The following is a 22,414-nucleotide window of genomic DNA, read 5'->3' on the forward strand; positions in this document are numbered from 1 at the left end:
GGATTTTGAAGTTAAATTTTAGGCTTTCAGTCAAGCAGCTACTGCATCATTCCTACAATCATGGTTCGTACCTCATTCTCTCCAGAATATAGTGATCTTCCAAACGGTACAATTCGCATTTCCGTATCGTATAATTGAAAAGGGGAGTTCGAGGGAAATTGTTTTTTTCCTGAAAAAATCCCTTTTTCTAAAGTTTATTCCCCTCTGGACTAGTGCTGTGTTATCGTACAGATCTCAATATCACTTGAAAAATACTAAGTAATGTGCGCAATGCGTGTACAAAATATCAATCTGATATCTTGAAAACTAAAGAGGTGAAAACCAATGTGAGATGAATATCCCAAAAATAACCCAGAAGTCTCTAAATAAATAGGACGTAATATAAAAATTTCCTAACATATCACTATTTATCCTCATATTTTGTTGTAGTGGTGACTAAAAAAAATAATAAAAGCTTATTGTCCATCGTTTACATTTTGTGATGAACAGAAATGCTTTATTCTAAATACAATCAGTTGAACCCTCTTCCATTCTATAAGTTTGTATTTATATAGAGAGTGGGTTTTAAATTGAAGATCAGTGTCTCATAACTAAAAGTAAACAATGTAAAGGAAATGTAGAGGGAGAGGAGGAAAGAAGCCATAGCACGTGTACCATGTCTGATGGTCATATCGACGAGGTATATGTTCTTGGATCCTATGAAACCTTTCAGACAGCATTGCGCGATAGAACCAAAATAAGCACTTTGCGTTGTACTCTTAAAGACCAAATAGATGACGTCATGACTCCCATTAACTTGATGAGCTCCTCAAACCACATGCGAACTGTTTCACAATGCATGTACCACTGAACAATAAAAAATCCAGCAGTAAGAGAAGTGTTTTAAAGCAATACATACGTAGTTATATATACAGTGTGTCCGTAAAGTTGCTCAACCCAAAGTTTGATTGTGTATATCTTTTGAACTAAGAACGAAAAAGATCTGAGACTTGAAACAAAAAAGGTAAGCGTGTTCTATGAAATTATTTTCGAGATCATGACCGATGTTGGAATTTGTAATGTTTTTGTGTTGTAACGAAAGAAAGTATCGAAAGCGTAAAATAAAAAAAATGTACAAAATGAAGAAAATTAATATTCAGTTACAGAATGCAGAAAACTGATTTCCTGTGTGCGAATCTCTGTGTATATGTGCAGTATGTACCAACTTTTATCCATTGGTGCGAAAATGTGACAAAGTTGATGCAGTGTTGCTATGTAAAAAGGCTATATAATGCAAGCCCGTAATTTTTTTTTTTTTTTTTTGACAGAAACGCGGCCCCTGCAAAAACTGTTGTTGTAAAATTACTGTAGCAGGTGTGTTTTGGGTTAACTAATGATAAACAATGAGAATTTGCACATAATTAATAACCTGAGTTTTTATGCAAAATTTGGCGATAAAAAAAATTACTGCCCTACATCTGAAACCCTGGAATCTATTGAAAGAGAAGGGCACTTTATAGCAAATGCTCGAAGTGGCTGCCGCATCCTCGTAAGAACAAATTTACATGCTTCATCATGTTTCTTGACATCTTTTTAAGAGTGTTCCTGGTGATTGATTGAATTTTTATTCCAATGTTCGTCTTCAGTTCCTCAATGGACTTGGGGTTATTCTTATACACCACATTTTTCAGATAACCTGATAAAAAAAAAAGTCAGGTGATATTAAGTTTGGAGAACGGGAGGGCCACAATTTTTTTTGGAGATGTGGTCACAAAAAAAAATCCCTAACATTTGCTGTAAAGCGCCCTTCTCTTTCTACGAGGATTCCAGGGTTGCCAGCTGTAGGGAAGTAATTGTTTTATCACCAATTTTTACAAAAAAGAACAGATTTATCGATTATGTGCAAATTCTCATTGTTTATTATTAGTTAATCCAAAACATACCTGGTACAGTAATTTTACAACAGTATTTGCAGGGGCCGCGTTTCTGCCAAAAAAAAAAAAAACACCCATTTTACGGGCTTGCATTAAATAGCCGTTTTACATGGCAACACTGCATCAACTTTATCACATTTTCGCACCAATGGATTAATATTGATGCATACTGCACATATACACAGAGGTTCATCCGCAGGAAATAACTTTTCTGCAATTAATATTGATTTTTTTTCATTTTGTACATTTTTTCTTTTACACTTTCGGTACTTTCTTTCGTTACTACACAAAAAAATTACAAATTCTAGCATTGGTCATGATCTCGAAAATATCTACATAGAACACGCTTACACTTGTTTCAAGTCTTGTGTTAGGTCTTTGCCGTTCTTGGTTCAAAAGATATACACAATCAAACTTCGGGTTTCGGAAATTTATAGACACTCTGTATATAACTACCATAACGAGCTCCTTCGTAACTAAGCGGTTAGCGTACGCGTCTTTGGCATGGGAGACCCGGGTTGGATTCCCGGCGAGAGCTCATGTGGTTCAGATTCCACGTTAATTTAGTAGGTCCACGCCTCATATAGCCTCGCTGCTGAACGGCGAGTTAAACTCAAAATCAACTCAACTCATAACTACAATAAATCCCGAAAGGGTTAAACCACATAATCTCTGAATAGCCCATCATATCACGTTGAACTATCTAATTACACATGATTCTTAATAGCATTGAATAGACTTTCCTTGTGTTATATCAAATAGAAAAATCGAAAATATGAAAATTCATGTTTTCTTAATTATAATGCTAGACAACTCTTTTCGACACAGCTCATGATAGTCTAACAGTCGATTATTATACATAACTGCTACGTCTACTAACATTATATTCCACATAGCTCCTGATCATACAATCACCTATTATCACCTCGAACAATTTTTGTCGGAGATTATTTCAGGAAAGGGCGTAACTCTTAGCTGGATAGGCTCCGATAATGCAAAACAAGAATGTAAGGTTCTCAATTGCGGTAAAAAGTTGTCCATGGGAGTCATGACGTCATCTATTTGGCCTTTAAGAGTAGACTATCAGACATAGTACACGTGTTATGGCTTCTTTCCTCGTCTCCCTCTACATTTCCTTACCATTGTTTACTTTGAGTTATGAGACACTGGTCTTCAATTTAAAATCCACTCTCTATATAAATACAAACTTATAGAATGAAAGAGGGTTCAACTGATTGTATTTAGAATAAAGCATTTCATGTGCACATGTGTTTCATTCCTCTTTTTCTTTTCTTTTCTCTCCCGAATTTTGCGCCCCTTACTTCGGCGCCCGGGGCCGTCGCCCACTGGCCCCTTCCCCATAGCACGGCACTGAGCAGGATCTTCATCACCTTCAATAGCAATCTTTCACTTATATACTACTGTTATATTGATAAATTCTATATAAATCTCTAACCCAGGAGGGATAACTGTTCCTCCCTGATCCCTCTAAATAACGCCCTCTGAATCTCACCCTTTAACTGACTTTTTAATTAAAGAAAGGTGTGTTTACTTTAACAATCGTAAAACACATTTACGTCTGTTACTTCCGATGCGAGAAATGGGATTTAGGCGCTCTATTTCAAATAATGCAAGAACTGTACATTTTCAAGAACTGAAATCTGCTGACATCAGATATCATATGGGATGATCGAAAGATCTTCCCTATCTTTCCTTTCCTATCTCAATCTGTGCTAGTGCTACCTACTAATATATAATATAGGGCGAGAGTATAGTACCTGCTAAAATACAAACCTTTCTTCAACAGTTGACAATTTCATGTTCTGCTAAACTCGGTCATAGCGTTAAGAAATACAGGTTTTATTGACTATTTGGTATCCTATCTTAGATGTAACACGTTTATTATTTATATAGAACGGGTCTGCGCCATTTATATGTATATTGAGAGATCGGATTTCGTCTGCACGTGCACGGAAAGAAAAGCTAATAATTGGGTGAAGTAATTTGTATATTTTGTGACTGAAATTTTTTGTTTCTTCGGGGGGGGAGAGATTCCCCCGGCTACCCCCTGAATTAATCCCTGGTTGGGTTGAATTAACACAGCCATTTTTTTAGAATGTACGGAACACAATTATAGCATTCTTTCAGCATATACCCTATGTTGTTTGTGCAATCTCACCGGGAATCGAACCCGGGACCGCGTTAGCCACTAGGCAGAGAGATCTACCTAAAAATTACACATGATACGTTTGGCTAAATTCAAACTGGCACAAGTGAAAAGTATCATAAACCAAAGAACAGATACAAAAAAACATTTTCTTTTGGTATACAATTCGATTTCTGAAACACTTTAAGGTGACCTTCAGATATTCTATTATAACCTACTACAAGTTCATTTAAGAACATGTATGCCATGCTATGTATTAGATAGATAAACTCGTTCCGCATAACCTCCGACATAAAATGTCTTTTGCTTCAAAAACTATCAATATAACAATTCAAGCATAAACTTTGTCAATTATGTTCCACTATGTCTAACTACTGTCTTTTGAGAACAGTCAGTGCTAAGATCATTAAATTTTCACTAAAACATTTTTATCGTGGAACATTAATATAAAAGATCTTTAACGAATTCGTCACAACTATCGAAGGCAACAATCCGCGCCGATTTTTTATTTAGAATTTTCTTCATTGTTGAAACAGTTATATTGTTAAAGGTTTGGATATCCATTTCAATAATCAAGCCATTTCAACAATGAAGAAAATTCTAAATAAAAAAAAAATGGCACGGATTATTGCCTTCGACAGGTTATGAAGTTCCTTCTCTAAAAATTTGAAGTCTCTAGATTGTAATTTGTAAGAGAAATCGTAAATTTTCGTGAAAGATAAAAAATACATAAGAGAGATACGAAGACTGTAGTGACATCTATCAGCAAAGCTTGTCCCTTTAAACAAACCTTAATTAGTGAACTTCTACAATTTTATTTTCTTCAGAATGTAGTTATCAAATATTTTTTGTCTTACAATGCGAAAAGAATGGTGAATGTTCTGTTATTACTTCACTAAAGCTTAGATGTTCAACAAAATCCAAAATTTCTCAAGCAAAAAAGCAGAAACTTAGTTTTTTTTTTCTTTTTTCAATACAGCTGATTTGTTTCCGAACCCTTGCATTTCTAGTTGCCATTACTCGTACAACTTCTACTTATTCTGATACAAATAGTCCGTTAGTACCACCACTGAGCAGTAGTGTAGATATTATTAGATATACAAACACACACTTCACTAGAATACATGCTGCCATCTATGTACTGGATGAGCAAATACGTTGACGCACAACATGATTCTAGCACAAAAAGAAGCGAGTTTCGTTTTACATTGCGAAACTACGGTTCACTTTCAACCTATGGGGAGCTCCCTCGTGATTAAGCGGTTAGCATACGCACTTTTTGGTGAGAGAAACGTGGGTTTGGTTTGCAGCGGGAGCTCATGTGGTTCGGATCCCACGTTAAGTTGTATATCCACATCTCATATAGCCTCGCTACTGAAAGGGACGCTAAACTGAAAATCAAATCAAATCAAAATCATACCTATGAGAATTCAATACTCAAACTTGAAGCAGTACACCTATACCGGTTGCAATAGGTTAATAAAATCAAATATAAAATCTGTTCTTTGGACGCTGAATCCATATCAAAAAGCCTTTACTCGTTATTTCTCACCGTTTTTGTTTTATGGCGATAAAGGTCGAAACCGGAAATCGTTAATTTGATTCACTTCCGATTCACGATTGAATAGATGGTTAAGGAAGGTGACAGAACTTATTCTTGGGAAGCTGAATCGGCCGCAGAAAAAATGAATCTTCAGACCTTGAAACCTTTTGCTTTTCGGAAACCAGTATTGAAACCGGAAGTAGTAGTAAATTTCAACCAATTCCGGTTTTGATAAAATGTTGCGGGTAGTGATGGTATGTACTCTTAAGAAACCGAATCGATTCTAGAAAACAGCTTGTCGCTATCTAATACCATTTTGTTCTATGGCGATAAATGTTGAAACCGGAACTAGTTAATTTCAACCACTTCCAATTTAAGAAGAGGGTTAATGGAGAAGGCGGAGCCAATTCTTGGGAATTAATTTCAAAAAAATTAAAATTTCGATATTTCTTACCATTTTTGCTCCGTGGAAATCGATATTGAAACCGGAAGTAATATTACATTTGAACCACTTTCGGTTTTAGTAGAGTATTCAGGGTAGCCATAATATGTTACTTGGAGACTGAATCGTGTGTAAAAAAAAAAAAAATCTCGCTATCTCTTACCGTTTTCGTTAAATGGCGATAAACGTTGAAACCGGAATTGACTAATTTGAGTCACTTCCGGTCTGAATAGAGAGTTAACGAAGAAGATGGGACCTTTCTTGGGACGCTGAATCGATTGCAGAAAATCGCATCTCGATGTCTCTTAAGACGGACGGACAAAGCCGTTCTACACTCATGCATAGCATAGTTTGGAAGTTTAATTCCAACATTTATGGATAACTTTAGTATGACAGTTAGTGCTCTCAAACGGGTCGGGTCGGGTCAGCTCGGGTCAGCTCAGGTCGGATTGTCTGGTCGGGTCAGTTCGGGTCGGGTCAGATTACTTTGGTCAACTGAGTTTAGGTTGAGTTTGAACTCGGCTGGAGTCGAAAGTTGCTGTTTTTCACTAGTTTCCTAATTAAAAATAGCAATTTTAAATTGATTTTGTAGAAACCATAAATCTATTTTGAACAATTTTAAATTGATTTTGTAGAAACCATAAATCTATTTTGAACACTTGCAGCTGGTGCTTTTAGGGTAAGTGCTTATTTTTGTACTTGTGTGTACTTCAATTTTTAAAATGTGGAAGATTGATTTTGCCAATCGACTGGAATATTAATATCTACGCCAATATGGAGTCCATGGTGGAAAGACTTTGTAGTCCATGGTGTAGTCTTTCCACCATGATGGAGTCTGTATTTAGAACAAAACTAGCAGTTGTTTAAGCAAGGCCAAAAGAAAGATTGGATATGGAAGACCAAGACCAAGCGGGGCCGCGGTAGCTCAGTGGTACAGAATTCATCTCTGGTGCGTGGTATCCATGGTTCGACCCCAACTTGTGCTAAGTGGACTTTGTGGTCGAGAAACGCCGTATAGTGGGTATTCTCGGGGTTCTCCTGTTTCCTCTCACTTTCTTCATTCCACCATTTCATTCATTTCTCATCACCACCATCTCACTTAGCCTCGACGCAGAATCGAGGGACCTTAAACTGAATATTTCATTTCATTTCACCAAGCCCAAGAACATCGATACAAGACCAAAATAAAGATTGGATATGCAAGACGAAGTGCATACTAATCTTGCTCTTGGCCTTGTTTTGGTGATCACCAAGTAGCGATGAGCATATTTTCTTGCTTTTCGTATAGTATGAAAGACCATAATAAAAATTACACTTGGTCTTCATTTGTACTAATGAGGTTAGCATTCTTGGCTCCTGTATAGCATGAAAGACCACTACGGAATGCAGGACCAAGACTTGACTGTGCAAGACAAAGAATAAGACGCAGTATTGATAACCAAGACCCAGGGTGCGAATTGTTTGAATTTCATTTGTTGTTCTGAAAGTGATGAAATAAAATTAGTACTTTATAATTAATCATACTGTATTTTTAAATTTTCAATTACAAAATTCATATTATATACCTTCTTATTTGCAATTATATATACTGTAAAATGTTTTAATTACCGAGAAAGAAGAATCAAAGTGGCACGGCTCCCGGAATCATAAGAACCAGGCACGTAACCAGGATTTCGTAAAGTGGGGCGGGGAGGTCCGTGCCATGAACAACTGTAGTCATCACACCAGGGGCTGGATTATTCTAAGCTATTTTACTGGAACATATATTGGTTCGTTTAGCCAGGATTTCGTAATGTGGGGGGGAGGGTAACATGAAATACTGAAGGCCCAGGAGCTCCATCAATCTAAACTACTTTACTGGCAACGTATATTGGTTTACACGATTTTGTCCACCACAAAGTTCACATGGCGCGAGCTGGGATCGAACCAAGAGCCCCATGCACCAGAGGTGAACGCTGTAAAACTAAGCCATCGCGGCCCTCAGGATTTTTAAAAAAGATTCACAATAAAGTAATATTTAAAACTAGCAACCCGCAGAGTCCCGCACAAATGCCAGAAAACATGATAATGTGCTTATCGCTCTAATTACAGTAGCTACTAATTAGTTAGCTTACCTGATTATTTTCAAAAAGTCGCCTTCTCCCACTCCCACTCAAAGAGGTGATGATAAACTTTAACATCATGAAAACTGATACCGTTAAACTCAGCGACCTCGAAAACTATGAATTCAACACTGATATGTCGTTTTCGATTACTCTTCAAATCTCGCCCCTCCCTGGGGAGTGGAGTATGACCTTGAAGTTGAATTGGATTAAAATTGTCACAATTCATCTCAGTGACTCCAAAAACTATGAATTCAACTCTAATATTGGTAGTTTTCGGGAACGGCAAATTTTTTAGAGCACAGGGGTGCACAATATATAAATACGGACTTGAGTATAGTATGTAAATTTGACATTTTTTTTATATACTAAAATGTCAGGAGGAAGTAGATTTTGATACCAGAGTGAATATCACTTGTGTAACCGTGTCTTCTTTGAGTGTGAATAGATCTTTCGCTTTGAAACAAAAGGTGATCATATTAATACAAAGGACAACAAAAGGCTATTTTAGTTCTGTTTTGCAGTAAGACTTTCTATTTACAGAGCTTTTCGAGTAGAGAAAACTGAATAAAAGTGTGTTTGGAAATGGTATCACAGTAGTTCTCTGCGGTGTTGTGCGGTGGGGGGAAAGCTACAATGGATGAGTCAAGTCATTTCGTCGCTTCAGCTGTGAACTTACGTGCAAGATTCCAAAAGTCACATTTTTGGGTTCTAAACATTACGTAACCATTGTATGTTACTTATGTAGCTCACAGAGCCGCAACTATAGGGGAGCAAGCGAGGCACGTGCCCCAGTGATTTTCCTGCCGGTATTTAATACTTTTCATCAGAGTGCGAAGTCATAGATCGAAGTGAGAGGAGACCGGAGCACTGAAGAGTAAATAAATAAATAAATAAATAACAAAAGCTCTGTACATATTTACACTTCAAAGTTTCAATATAGGCAGCTCACGTATTTGGGCATTCATAAGTAGTAAACTATACAAAATTAGGTAGTGTATTACGAGTATAGTACTGTTTACTAGTTCACCTAATAATTGTAAAATACACGTTGATGATTACATATGAATTACTATAATTATTTTGCAAACTTCTGACATTATTTCACTGCATTGTCTACCCAGCAAGATTTTAGTGTGGGGGGGGGGTTGCCAAAAATATTTAATCGGGGGGGGGAATTCCCTTTTCCCCAAGGATTTCGCACCCTACTTTTCATCATAAATTCCACTATTTCAATTCAATAATAAATAATGAATTTAATGTAGAATGAAATCTCATACATGTACAGTATTACAGTGCATTATATGTATTATAGTGAATTTTTTCTCTAACCACAGACATTATTCATTTTGGTAGAAAATTATTCTACAAAGATACTCTCTCAGGCTTTCTTCCCCTTGTCTGTCAGAACCTTGTTCTGCACCCTACCCAACAAGCTCCAGTGTTTTACCAAACGTCCTTAAAATATGAAGTAGATGAGCTAAAGAGGTATTTGTGTACAATATTATTCCGTTGGAAACAGCACTGACCTTTACGACTTTGTTAACTAAAGGGTGAGACAATAAGATTTTTTGGTTTTAGTTTAACGTCCCATGGTTATGCCGGTTAGGCTAAAGAAGATGTGGACCTACTGATTATAGTAGAATCCGAACCACTTTGGTCGTTCAATGCTCTCCCACCGGGAATCGAACCGGAGACCCCAAGCGCTAAAGGCTCGCGTTCTAGCCACTATACTAGCGGGGAGAGCAAAATTGATTGTTTGTTGGTGGCGATTCAAAGGAGGGGTATGTTATAAAAATGTAAAAGTATGTCAGAAAGTGCAGAAACATTCCCAGTGAATATTAAATATATGCACAATAGAACTAACATATTTTTCATTCACAATTCAATTTGGGATCCTCCCCACACTATCGTCATGGATTCAGATTGATTGATTGATTGATTGATTGAGGATTATAATGAGGACGTCAGGACCCCCCGTCCTCCATTCTCCCACGTCCCAGTAAAAGGTGGCGAAATAGTCGGACTGCCAAATGTAAGTCAAGTATTTAAAATGCAACATGAAAAAATAAAAAGCCAAAACAAACTGGGTTAGATGGTGTATTTTCTTTAATGAAGAATGTGTGGAAAAACACTTTAAAAATCGAGTCTTTTGTTGCACAATTATCCTCAGTTGCTTTGCATTTACTATTTTCAGATTTACTTATTTGTTGAATGTATCGGTAAATTGTCGAAGAAATAAAGCAAGATACATAATTTTCCATTGACTTCTCGTGAATATGAAAATAATGTTGCTGTAATAGTTTTCCACAGGGTTGGTGTAAGTGAGACTAAGATTTTTGAAACACTTGGCAATTTATTATCAAGACTTGGTATTTTTTTTTTTTTAATCAAGACTTGGCAATTTCAAGTTTCATCCCCCCCCCCTCAAATCTTGTAATGCTCGCTACGCCGTTGCATACAGAACAACAACAAATAGTGAAATAAATTCATAATACTAGGGATTGTGGTAGCTCAGTGATATAAAGCTCACCTCTGATACGTGAGGTCTCTTATTCGATCTCAGATCGTGTCAAGTGGGTTCTGTTGTGGACGAACATTGTGTGGATGAGTTTTCTGGAGTTCTACGGTTTCCCCTAACTTTCTTTATTGCACCATTTCATTATCACCACCGTCTCCCTTCAATTTGATGCATAATCGTGAGAGGCTAAACTAAAAATGTGATTTCATTTCATATTCATTATACTGTAAACGAATATAGCCTAAATGCAGAGTTAGCTCATCATTCATCAATCACAGTGGTAGTATAAAATATCTCCTTGCAAAGCTGTGAGAATCCTTGAGCTGTATTGGAACGGAGCTACGAGAAATAATTCCCAGCCCCATCGAGGATCGAACCCGACTGTGTCCCTGTATCTCTAGTTAATGCAGGTAGGTAGATTTAAAACTATCTCAAATTCATCAACAATTTACATAAAATGCATTGATCATACCGTATGTAATTCTGTATATAATCAATGATTATAATATAATTTAATGATAATCAATTATGATTTCGCAGCAACAACGTTTTGGAACTGCTTTTATAAACTATATTTATAATAATCTAACTTTTCTTTTTTTTAACTGGGAAAGGGGACCAATTTCTATAATATCAAAATTTCCGATTTTGTTTCCATTAAATTTATAACTGTGTGACGAATGCCACTTCTACTAGTATTAATATAATAATAATAATAATAATAATAATAATAATAATAATAATAATAATAATAATAATAATAATAATAATAATAATAGCCTGTTAAATATAAACAGGTGGAGAGACATCTCGAAGGCAAAATAACACAAGATAGAACATTATGAGAGCCTAAAGTATGGTTGACATTACGTTATCCATTTACTACAAAAATTGTGACGCAAATTGATCATGGCTAGATGCAAATGGACTGGCAACCTTGAAGTCAATGTCTCCAAACCACTTTCTCGTGCCTGTTACCGCGTACAAACAGCACAAATGCATCGATCAATGACACAAAGAGAAAACACTGCACTCCCACTGCGGGGGAACACCCTACTCCCTTTATTCTTTTGCAATAACAAACGGAGTTGAAACAACAGTGGTAATTGAAAAACAATTATTACCACCTAAGAAATCTAGTTAGTTAGACAATTAGAATGATGATCATAATAAACCGGACCCTGTATGGATACATCGACCTTACTTTCTTCTTTGCATTTCAACCAAAGAATATTCTTCGTTCTCTCCAGAAGCTTTAATCTATTAACTACTACTTCTTCTTCTTCTTCTTCTTTATTGGTAAATAAACTAAGTTCAGTGGCGGAAAAAATTGCCCCACAGACCGCACGGTAAGGAGAATAGCAAAAATCGGGGTGCCCATAGAACGATTTGTTTGTTTGTTGAAGTATCGAGTCCCTTTTAACATTCAAACTATACAGGGTATTTCAAAACTACACCGACGTTTGGGAGGCGATTCCTGACACCAAGATAAGACAAAAAGTATAGACTAACCTGGGTGCAGAAATCCGTCATTTCGGAGTTATAGGCTTCCGAAAACATGAAAAAAAAAAAAAAAAAATTAAATGTTCATAGCTCCAATACTATGGGATCTATCGTAGCTGGGTCAAGATTCTGCTTAGGAACTAATGTGCGCTATCCAAAAATACACGTTTCAGATTCCTACAATACTCACGCAACAATTTTTATAAAATGAGTTTGGTTACAGACATAATTTGAAATACTCACCAACGTGTACTGCAAAATACAGCTAATGCTTGTTTGGTAATTTTCTTTCCCAGTAAGATATACCTCTATAAAAGCCTATTAATTCACTTTGTATTATAAGTAAAATTATCCAATAAGAACATGCAAAATTATTGTTAAATACTGAAATTATATACCGAACTAACCAATCATGACGTTTTATGAATTTCCTTGGGAAAAAGTTTACAATAGTTTTTTGCCATGTAATCTTGCAACGCTAATTATTTTTTAAAGTGATAAAATTTTATTTTTAAATTGCAGAAGTATTTTCTGTGCCAAACATTTATATATCAACAATTATTCCTGTCCGTTATGAAAAGGTTAGTGAAACGTTCGAGGTTTTTTTTTTTTTTTTTTTTTAAAGTCCAAGTTCGCAGAAGAGAAGATTTCCTTTCAGGAAGATACATATTTTCCAGAGACTAAAAAAGTTTGTCCGTATTCTAGAAGTGTCCGCTTCTCAAAGGAGGCTGTTAAGGAATTTTTCACTGTGTATCAGTTTCTCAATTCTTTACATAGCAGGGATTTTCCTTCCTTAATTTCCCTCCAATTTTAATTCCGTGATTTTTTTTTGTCTGTCATTTTAGCCGAAACGAGAATTAGGCAAAACTGCTACCTTCTTTCGCCCAAAACAGCGAAGATAAATCTTATAATGTATGTCATAACCAGGGATGCGCTCGAGTCGAGTCGAGTCGAGATTTAAGCCTGTCTCGACTCGTCTCGAGAAAATGTTGGCTCGACTCGTGTCTCGACTCGAAAATATGGTGCTGTCTCGACTCGTGTCTCGACTCGACAGTCTCTGTCTCGACTCGACTCGAATTCGAGTCGAGACGTCTCGAAATTCGAGTCGAGACAAAATATACGAGTTAAAATATACACACACATCAGCAAGACTGTTATGACTACCTACCTAATTGTTAGTATGTCCAACTTTTGGCACGAATAACAACGGCAACGCGTCTTGGCATGGTCGCAATGTTCCTCGGTGGGTCGCTGGAGAGAGTTGGACACACAGGTCATCTAATTTCCGTAAATTCCGGGGAGAGGGTGATGCACCCTCACGTTACGTTCAATCACATCCCAGATGTGATCGATTGGGTTCAGATCCGGAGAGTTTGGGGGCCAGCACATCACTTGGAACTTGCTCCTGTGGTCCTCGAACCACTCCATCACACTCCTGGCCTTGTGACATGGTGCATTATTTTGTCGAAAAATTCCACTACCGATGGAAAACATGGCCGTCATGAAGGGGGTGTACGTAGTCTGCAAGCAGCGTGCGACACCTCGGCCGTCATGGTGCTTTGCTCGAGCTCCACTGGACACATGGATGCTCAACTGAATGTTCCCTAGATAATAATTAAGCCGCAGCCAGTTTGTCTCCGTCCCGCAGTACAGATGTCAAGGAGCTGTTCCCTTTGAACACGACGGATTCACACCCTCACATCGTCATGATGAAGAAGATATCGGGATTCATCAGACAATGCAATGCTCTGCCATTGTGCCAAGGTCTAGTGGTGATGGTCACGTGTTCATTTCAGTTATAGTTGCCGATGTCGTGGTGTTAACATTCGCCATCGTTAGGAGTGTTTGGTGCACTGTGTGTTCAGACTAGTGTTGTGAAGGCCTGTGATAAAAACGGAAATTTTGGGTAAAAAAACAGTTTTTTTTACTGTTTTCCCGAGCTGGGGAAAAAAAAACGGAAAATTTGGGTATGATCAGAATCATCATTCTTGTTAATCACAGAATCTTTTTAGTTAATATGTTAAATCAAACATATATTTCATAGAGATATCTTCATTGTTCTATGTAAAATTCCGGAAATTTTGAAACCATTAGAAAAAATCATTTGTTCGGAAATATTGGCAAAAACAGGAAAATGTAGTTTAAAAACTATTTGTTGGCCTGATGCTAGTGATCTTACTTGCTGTAACATGTCTGCAACATATACAGTGGGAAGTGGAAAATCCGAACTAATTGGGACCACAGGTATTCGGTTTTTCAAATTGTTCGGATTTTCGAAAATGACCAAGAAAATGTCTTTTAGGCTTACATATACTGTACGGTATGTTCTTCTATCGATACAGTGGTTATTCAGTACATACAGTAATTACAATACCGTACGTAAGGCTACTTACATTTAATGTTTCTGAAGAACTTGCTTGTACTCTAAGTCACACTTAAAACTTATAGGCCTAAGAAAAAATAAAAATAAAAATACATGACAAACAATCTTATATATAAAAGAGAACGTACAAATCCTTTGTTCCCTCATCACGCTAATACGGCTGAACCAATTTCTTTCATTTTTGGGGGGTTATTAGGATTTGGACCCTAGATGGTTTTTATCATATCACTTTAATTTTTAATTACCAGTGTCTTGAGATAATTGACCATTCAAGTGTCCATAACGTACAAATCCTTTGTTAGTTCATCATAGGTAAAAATAAACGTATTTATATGCAACCCGCATGACCGTGTCACTCGGCGGGTTAACATAAATGACAGGCGATATAATGTTAACATTTACTGCATTGAAAGCGAAAGAGTAAAAATTATCTAAGTAACAACGTTTATTGCGTTCCGGGGTGACCGCAGCGAAGCGGGGTGAACGCTGCTAGTTACATATAAATGAACTTTTGTAAAAACACTGACTTCACATAACGTCGATGGACACGCTATTGTTTGTTTATCGCTAGCGCTAAGACAAAATGTAAAAACCTTCTAGGGACCGCGTTCGGATTTTTGACGTTAGGATTATCGACGTCCTAGTGTATATACAATGTAATTCGCTAACGGAAAAATACTTAGAGCAACAGGTTTTAATTCTACTTTACACATATATACCGCACAAGTGAGTAAATTTGAGCAGCGAGAAATATATTAAATGAAACTTCCATTAGTTATTACAGACTAGCAGAATATCCGTTCTTCGCACGGGGAGAATACGTTTCATATTTGGACACAAAGTGCACCAAAACTGTCACCAATGAACTTGTGGAGCCCCAAAACTATGAATTTGACATTCATATCGATAATTTTCAATTATCTTTACATGTCACCACCCTAGTTAGAGTACTAATGGGGCTGAATTTGTGGATTTAAACGGCATCTTCTGTTCATCTTAGCGAGTATGGATTCGAGGCCATTTTCGATCATATATATATATATATATATATATATATATACAGAGGCGGATCCAAGAGGGCTATAGCCTCCCCCTTCACACTCAAGTATACACTGCATAAAATGGGCTTCAATCCTGCTTTACACTGGATAGAACTGCAAACTATGGTCTAGCCCCTCCCTTGATCATATCCTGGATCCGCCACTATATATATATATATATATATATATATATATATATATATATATATATATACTGTATATAATGCTCAAAAAAATTAGGGGTTCAGCTGAAATATCACACAAGACCTTACGATAGTGTATGAATAAACTTGTGTTTGACTCATATTATCATACAAGAAGGAATGTTTTAAGATACACTAGAAAAATGGGGCACATACTGGTGTTGGGGCACGGAAAACCTTGTTCACATGGCTCATGACACAAGACGGTTATGTGTGCACCTCTCGAACTGCTCACAAACAGGCAAGGCAACAACACTGATTGTTCCTTAATATGTCATATGATCACTTCGAATAGCCAACAGGGCCTCACACCTGCGTGGCATGGATTCAATCAAATTATCGATGAGTTCTTGGGGGATGTTGTGCCACTCATCCAGAAGAGCGACTTCCAGCTCTGGAATGGTTGTTGGATTTACTGGCCTAGCAGCAATTCGTCTGCCAAGCATTATCCAGACATGCTCAATTGGAACGAGATCCGGAGAGCATGCTGGTTACTTCATCCGAGTGATACCCTCAGCATCCAGCATCTCATCCACTAACCGAGCTATGTGAGGACGAGTATTGTCATCCATAAAAAGGAACGAATCACCAAAGGCACCAGCATAAGGAAGAACAAGAGTTTTCGTGATCTCATCCCTATATCTGAGAGCCGTCAAAGAGCCATTTCGGATTATGTGGAGCTCAGTACGCCCACCAATGCTGATTCCTGCCTACACCATCAGTACACCACCATGATACTGGGATGTTTCTCGCACAAACATGGGATTGTGTCGTGTTCCACACTCTCTCCAGATGAGAACACGTCTATTATCAGGCTCTACACTGAATCGAGACTCGTCAGAGAACAAAACATTGCCCCATTCATTGCGTCGCCACCCACGATGTTCCTCCGCCTACGCTCTTTGATCAACACAGTGTCGTGCAGTTAATGGGACACACACCATAGGCCTACGTGCGTAGAGACCACCTTCTCGAAGGCGATTGCGGACCGTTTGAGTAGATACTGTGCGTCCTGTTGTTGTTCGGAAGGCTCGCGGCAGCAGAGTTGTATTCTGACGCCGGTTTCGACGGGCTGTTAACAAGAGATAACGATCTTCTCTGGCTTTGGTTGCTAGTGGACGGCCCTGTCCTTGTCTTCTTTGAACTTTTCCAGTTGTTTGAAATCGATTCCACAATCGGGAAATCACACTCTGTGCCACTCTTATGGCATGTGCCACCTTCCGCCATGACTGACCAGCTTCCAACCTCATTGAGGGCCGCGGTGGCTCAGTGGTAGAGCGTTCACCTCTGGTGCTTGGGGTCCCGGGTTCGATCCCAGCCCCTGCCAAGTGAACTTTGTGGTGTACAAACACCGTGTGCGTGTGTTTTCTCGGGGTTCTCCCGTTTCCTCCCACTTTCTTCATTCCACCCTTTCACTCATCTCTCATCATCACCGTCTCCTTTAGCCTAACCGGCATAACCGTGGGACGCAAAACTTAAAGATTTTTTCCTGGCCCGCATACAATTATAGCTTAATTTGCAAATCATCGCAAATGGAAGTGTCACCATCGATATTAGTGACCGCGAAAAATATGGATTTGACACTAATATCGGTCATTTTGGATTACTTTTACATGTCTCGGTATCCGACCCCCCCTCCGGTGACCACCGGCCCGAATAGGGTGCATTTGTAAGTTAATGTGATCAGAGTTTCACCATTGATTTCAGCGACCGCGAAAACTGAATTCGACAGTAATATCGGCCATTTTCTACCATTTTTACATGTCCCTGTAAGCGCACCCTGAGACCCCCTGGTTCGAATTTTGAAAAAAAAAAAGATTCGTCTTGATCTGGGGCCTGGGCCAGGATACCCCTGACTAAAATTTGGTAACTCTCGGTCCACTCGTCTGGTCCCCAGGCTGCATACAGACAGACAAACACAAACAAACTATTTATTTTATTTATATTAGACTAGATAGATTCTTGCAAATTATGCCAGATTTTCATATTATCTTTCCGAACTAATTTTAAAGACCCGCTCCTACTTATCTTTATATATATATACACACAGTATATCTATATTTATATCTATCTATATCTATATATGTATATAACAAACGCAGGAATTACACCCTAAATAACGCTCCTGGAGGACCCCTTTCTCAAAAAAATTGCTGGGGAAACACTTGTAGAAACTTCAGTTTTCGTGCCAGACGATTACCGAGACCTGGTGAAAAAAACTCCTTTAGCGATCGAATTAAAAAAAATAGTTCTCCTCAGGTTAGTATTCACTGAGAATATTGTTATAAAATTTAAATTTTATGGGTAAATCAGTAGACTTTGAATACATCCACATCGTATCCACTGAGTTGCGAAATTGTGTACCTCCAGATATGGGCGGTCGAAGAAAATTTTCTAGGGGGCATCTTCAATGTTTGCTATATTAGTCTTGCATTTAATGTGCATGGTTTGTTATACTGTATTACGTATACGTGAGCCAGGGAGGTTCATTCTTATCAAACACGGAGATTATGAAGGAGCAGATCTACTGTACAAAATATAATAAAAACATCTCTTTCGGATTTCTATCATCCCGCAGTCCAACCCCGAGACGGAAACATAAGATATAGGCTTTTTGTTTTTAAACAAGATAACGTGCCTAGCGAATGCTTTACATTGTGAAGATTATATTAGTGAAAATTAAACGAATATAATTTTACAACTTAATATACATATTACTAAATGTTGAGCTCCCCGTTGCTATGTGGTTAGCGTATGCGCCTTTCTCGAACGAGGTTTGATTCATGGTAGGAGCTCATGTGTTTCAAATCCGACGTTAAACTGTACGTTCACGTCTTGTAGAGCTTTGCTCCTGAAAACGATGCTAAACTATAATCTAATTTAATATTACTAAATATTAAAAAATAATGACTTACCAAGGTGACGTCAATTTGGCAGTCATCAAATCCATTTTATACTTTCACTTAATCCAGTGGATACTAATATAACAATTACAAGACACACGCGCATACAAATACTCAGAAACAAGTACATACACACGTACACATACACAAATATGAACCCTTCAAATCTATTTACATGTGGTGGACTGCGCTGCATCAAACACTGTTATCTTCATCATCATCTTCTCATGTATCTGCATTATTTGATTCATCCACAGATTTTTTTATTTGTACGCATCATTAATTTTTGCATTTTCGGGAGGGTTCAGGGTTCTTTCTTCATTTAAAGAGTCGGTTCTCTGTATTGGAAAGAGAATCAGGGGAGGAAGGGGGAATTTATACTTTAAGAATGGATAACATTTTAAGAAATATATACAAAACATGCCGCTTCCGACGCAGCACTGAAGCATTTCTTTTAGCGGTCATACCACCTCCCCTCTCAAGTTGTAAAGTGAGAAGGGACTGAAACATCCCAGACCCTCAGGGTTCAGTTGACAATAATAAAACTATGGGTAAGTAAACATCTTGTACAGAGTCACGTTTTGCTTATTTTTGAACATTTCTGTGAATTCAACAATACAACAGCGGAAATACTAACTGGTTTTATTACTCCAACCATCGCTTTAACTAAGGGATAATTCCCAACGGTCAGTGAGCCATCTAAATTTTCGTTCTTTTTCTGTTCTCCAGAGGAAAGAATGAGATTTTGCCAAGATGCTAAAGTCAAGATGTTATATGCTAAATGGGAGTGAATTATGCTAGATCTAGCACCAAGATGCTGGATATGGCTTCACTGGCGGGCTTCGATATCTACAGAACTTTCTGCCAAAGCATATATATATATATATATATATATATATATATATATATATATATATATATATATATATATATATATATATATACAAGGGCGGATCTAAGGGGGGGCTACGGGGCTATAGCCCCCCCCTTGACGCTCAGGTTTACACTAGATAAAATGGGCTTCAATTCTGCTTTACACTGGATAAAACGGCAAATTATGGTTTAGCCCCTCCCTTGATCATATCCTGGATCCGCCACTGTATATATATATATATATATATATATATATATATATATATATATATATATATATATATATATATATATAAACAATAGTTTCGATAACATATGTGTGGTCCTTCGGTAGGCTACACATCTGGTAAGAAGCTCATCCCAAAGAGTAGTTTGGACATAGATAATTGAATTCAAATATTCAAGTATTCATTTACTGAATGCTCATATCGTGTATGCATGCATCTGCATGCATTATTTAATAAATAAATAAAGTACACACACAATTAATTATGTCAGTGATAAACGGTGTTTATTGAAAAAAAAACCCTCTCCAAACAATGAAGATTAATCTTAGACTGGAGAAATGGTTATCCTTCGTTTTCATTATCATTTGGCCATGAAACAAACGTCTGACAGATATACAACCCCTATATACAACTATGTGATGTTGGAATATATAACTCGTAGGGTATGAGTTGATTTTAGTTTAGCGTCCCTTTCAGCAGCGAGGCTATATGAGACGTGGACCTACTGATTAACGTGGAATCCGAACCACATGAGCTCCCGCCGGGAATCGAACCCGGATCTCCCACGCCAAAGGCGCGTACGCTAACCGCTTAGCCAAGGAGGAGCTCTCGTAGGGTATGATGCTTTACTTTTTCAGAAATTTCAGTACTTCTAGTGAAATGAAATCTTTAGTTTTACGTCCCACGGTTATTGCGGTTAGGCTAAAGGAGACGGTGATGATAAGAAATGAATGAAATGGTGGAATGAAGAAAGTGGAAGGAAACGGGAGAACCCCGAGAAAACCCACGAGCATGGTGTTTGTCCACCACAAAGTCCACACGGCGCGATCTGGGATCGAACCAGGGACCCCATGCACCGAAAGTGAACGCCCTATCACTGAGTCACCGCGCCCCCACAGTACTTCTTGTGTACCCCTATAAATGTAATAAAGAACTAATGGCCATGTTTTTTTAATATAAAAATATTCAATTAGAACTGGACAATTTACATAAAATTTCGAATCGACAAATGAAAACGGCACGTTTCTAGCACTTCTGGGATCGAGATCTCATTGTTGAAAGGATTGGAGACAAACATATAAACTTTTCTGTGAGGAGAAACATATACGCGTAAATCTAGTATTTTAAAATGAAATGAAATGAAATCTTTGAGTTTTACGTCCCACGGTTGTGTCGGTTAGGCTAAAGGAGACGGTGATGATGAGTGATGAATGAAATGGTGGAATGAAGAAAGTGGGAGGAAACGGGAGAACCCCGAGAAAACCCACGCACACGGTGTATCTAGTATTTTAATATATAGATAATAATTGGAATAGTTTTATTTTTGAGTGCTATTTTTTAATATTCGCAATATTGAAATTTTTGAACTTAAATTTTTCGCGTGTTTGAAAAAAAAAAAAGAGATATCATTACTAGTAAAATTAACCTAATACAAACATATTTATCTTTTCAATTTTTCCGGAAAATCGAAAAAAACGTTTTTTTTTTAAAAAAAAAACAGGTTCAAAATTTCCGGAAATTTGACAACACTAGTTCAGACACACTTGTACTTTGCCCAGCATTAAACTCTGATCTTAGTTCCGACGCAGTTCGCCGCCTGTTCTGTTTTACCAGTCTGCCCAGCCTACGACGTTCGACATCTGTAATGAGGTGGGGCACCCAACCCCTCGACATTTGGACGTCTTTTTCCTTGGTTTCGCCACTTGCTGAAGACAATCACCATAGCACTCCTCGAACACCTGACAAGTCCTGCAGTTTCCGAAATTCTCGTGCCGAGTGTTTCTGATCGAGCAATTTCTTCAAAATAATATTAAAAATTATAGAAAAATTTTCGAGACATTCGAGTCGAGTCGAGATTTTTACCAGCTGTCTCGACTCGACTCGAGTCTCGACTCGAAAATTCGAGTCGAGAAATGCGTTTGTCTCGACTCGTCTCGAATTTTACAAAGTGTGTCTCGACTCGAGCGCATCCCTAGTCATAACAACATAAGATAATTGGATAGCTAGAACGTGGATTAGGGGAAACATTGCGACACGACTATATCCTTAGTACCGATATAGTAAAATTACTCGGACGATTTTTCTACAATGTATTAAATAAAATTTTGCAGGTTCATAGGCGCCGACTTTGGGAAGCAGGACACTTTTGCCCCCTTCCCCCCAATATTTAAAGGTGGGATCCTCGCCCCCCTTAGTAGAATTCAGTTGAGGAAGAATTAACAAAGAGGAGCGAGAATTCCTGTTGTAAATTTCGTTGTGCCTTTAATTCATTATTAGAAACAGCCTTCGTATTTGATAGAAAGCGCCATTTTCAAAACGGTGTTTAATAGAGCACTGAAGCTTCAACCAGCACTATGGCAACACTGATATGAGAAGTGAAGATCAATGTGGCGCAGTGAAGTTCCCAGAATTTGAACTTGAATTTGTTTTAATGCGTTTACACAAATTTGACTTAGGTCATGAATTTAGCAGCGGAGCGGATGCAGCGGACCGAGATTTGGAGGGAGATCTGCCTTTATCCAGCAGTTGGTAGAAAACGGCTGAATATGATTATATATTTATTCATTGTTTTGGCCCGCTCCCCCAATATTTTC

At 37.8% G+C, this 22,414-nt stretch overlaps 1 protein-coding gene across 2 annotated transcripts in view; it reads right to left on the reverse strand.

The window, feature by feature from the left end:
* Ctl2 (Choline transporter-like 2) overlaps positions 1-22,414 on the reverse strand; it is a 259,790-nt gene that overhangs the window by 188,277 nt on the left and 49,099 nt on the right. The window lies entirely within an intron of this gene.

The sequence above is a fragment of the Thermobia domestica genome, chromosome 7, assembly GCF_964235325.1.
Source record: "Thermobia domestica chromosome 7, izTheDome1.hap1.1, whole genome shotgun sequence".
NCBI classification, from domain to species: Eukaryota; Metazoa; Arthropoda; class Insecta; order Zygentoma; family Lepismatidae; genus Thermobia; species Thermobia domestica.